At 45.7% G+C, this 2,344-nt stretch overlaps 1 pseudogene; it reads left to right on the top strand.

The window, feature by feature from the left end:
• Window positions 1-1,045: 1,045 nt before the first annotated feature.
• LOC136011307 (G-protein coupled receptor 35-like) lies at window positions 1,046-1,764 on the top strand (annotated as a pseudogene).
• The last annotated feature ends 580 nt before the right edge of the window (window positions 1,765-2,344 follow it).

Genomic DNA, 2,344 nt, shown 5'->3' with positions numbered 1-2,344 from the left:
AACAGACCCAGTAACTGCTACTTACCTCTCATGGACTTCCCAGCGCGGCAGAATGACTGCCTTGAGCAGGAGCCGTCTCATGCAGCCCTTCACGGCAAGTCCCTTGTTTTGCACTGGTGATTCCTGTTCCGCGTGTGTCTGTCTGTTTTACATCCACAGAACTGTACTCTTTCCTTAATGCACAGGCTTAAAATCAGGTTAATCCTTCCGCCCCAAATTCCCCTTCCAGGGAGTGGACAGCTCCAGGCCTCACCCACTCACTTAGGGTTTAAAGCCTGCCTTTGGGATGCAGGAGCTCAGTTTCAGCTTTTTCATAGAATCGTAGAATAGTTAGGGTTGGAAAGGACCTTAAGATCATCTAGTTCCAGCCCCATGCCTGTCCCCTGAGGGACACCTCACACTAAACCATACCACACAAGGCTTCGTCCAACCTGGCCTTGAAAACTGCCAAGGTTGGAGCATTCACAACCTCCCTGGGCAACCCATTCCAGTGCCTCACCACCCTAACAGGAAAGAATTTTTTCCTCAGCTTTGAGCAGGAACTCCAGGTTTGCAAGGCTCAAAGGCTCAGAAACTTGCCCAGTTAGAGCCAGAGCACACGCATGTCCCCCAAGTGACATCTGCTGTGCCCTTGCAGGACTTCACACCGCTTGTCTGTCTCCCAGGCCAGCAGACCTGGTATAAGAGCTTTTGCTCACAGGTTGTGCGGGGCTTTAGGTTTGGTTGCTGCAATCGCTGCCTAGCTGATAACCAAGCTAATGGTAATCTTACCTCATGTGCACAGCCTGGCTTAATCACATTGTCACAGGATGCCCTCGCTATCTGTGGGGGCTCTTCTCACTGCTATTCCACCCCTCCATTCAAGATACTACTGAGACGTCTACATCTAAACTGAGTAAACACAAAGCTTGACAAAGGATGCATCCAGTTACACGCTGGCTGAGAAGGCCGGCTTTGTAGACTCACATTCACATTTGTGATGTGCAAAGTAAATATTTACTTAAACACCCCTTTTTTTTAGGACATGCATCTATTAAGAGGTACCATGTCTTTTCCTATTTCAGGTCTCAGAACATCATACCAAGGTGAACTCTGCCAGCTATAGAAACCATCTATTTATTTCATCAACATATTAGTGACTATCTACATAATTTCATTTATCCCCATTTATCGGTACATTGCCATAAAGCGCCCCTTGAAAGCCAGGACCTTCAGGTCTCCATCAAAGGCAGCCCTTCTCTATGGGCTTCTGTGGGTCTCCGTTATAACTGGTGCCACTGTACAGATTTGGCAGAGCCAACCCACCCTCTGCTTCCAGAAGGGTACCACCGTGCCTGCTGCTCTGAGCCTGCTTTCCATGTTGTTTGTTTTTTTCTTCCATTAGCAGTCTTGACTTCTTGCTCCACAGAAGTGATCAGGAGCCTCAAGAGATGCCTGAACACCAATTTGCCAGAGGAGAGATCAATCCAGAAAGCTGTTCACGTTATTTACACTAATCTGATTATATTTCTAGTATGTTTTCTGCCAGCCTTCTTTGGGTTACTTGCCAGGTTCGTAATGGATAGTGTTGGAGGTACTTGTGGCATGCTCCAGGTTATGAAGAACATCTCCTCCATGACAGGATGTATTGCCACATCTAACTGCTGCCTGGATAGTGTCTGCTACTACTTTGTGACCAGGGAGTTCCATGAAGCCCTTCTACCACCCAAAACCAGCAGTGAAAAAACTGATTAAATCCACCCCTTGCAGACACACACTTGCTAAAGGAAAGAGGGATGTGGAAGGAGGTAGGGAAGAGGGATGAAAAACAGCACACCACAACCTCAAGAAAAGATACATCTTCAGTGTTATTGGCATAACTGTTGCTCTTTCTCTCTGGAGAAATGACAGAGTCATAGAATGGTTTTGGTTGGAAAGGACCTTCAAAGCTCACCCAGTCTACCCCTCCTGCAATGAGCAGAGAAATCTTAAACTAGATTTCAAGGCCCAGAAGCCTGGCCTTGAATGTCTCCAGGGATAGCGCAAGATCTTTGTTAGGTTTAGCATTTCTAAGTTAATTGCAATTTATACCCTATGCTTCTCTTAATTTCACAGGGCCCTGTAAAAGGGTGTACGAAATCACTGGTCGTTAACATGTCTCCATTCCACCCTCTAGTTACTCTTGCAAGAACTGCTCTTACTTCTAACAAGAAGTTACTCTTACAAGAGACCCATGTATGTCTCCCCATTTTAGTTCATTTTGCAGCTACAGTCTACTGATCCTTATTGTCAATACATTCTTTTTGTATGTGTTGTGTTTTACCTCATTGTGTGTTTCAGGTTGTTTGCATTATTAAAATAATAC

This window comes from Lathamus discolor, chromosome 3 (assembly GCF_037157495.1).
Source record: "Lathamus discolor isolate bLatDis1 chromosome 3, bLatDis1.hap1, whole genome shotgun sequence".
Lineage (NCBI taxonomy): Eukaryota > Metazoa > Chordata > Aves > Psittaciformes > Psittacidae > Lathamus > Lathamus discolor.
This window is presented reverse-complemented; position numbering and strand designations above follow the sequence as displayed.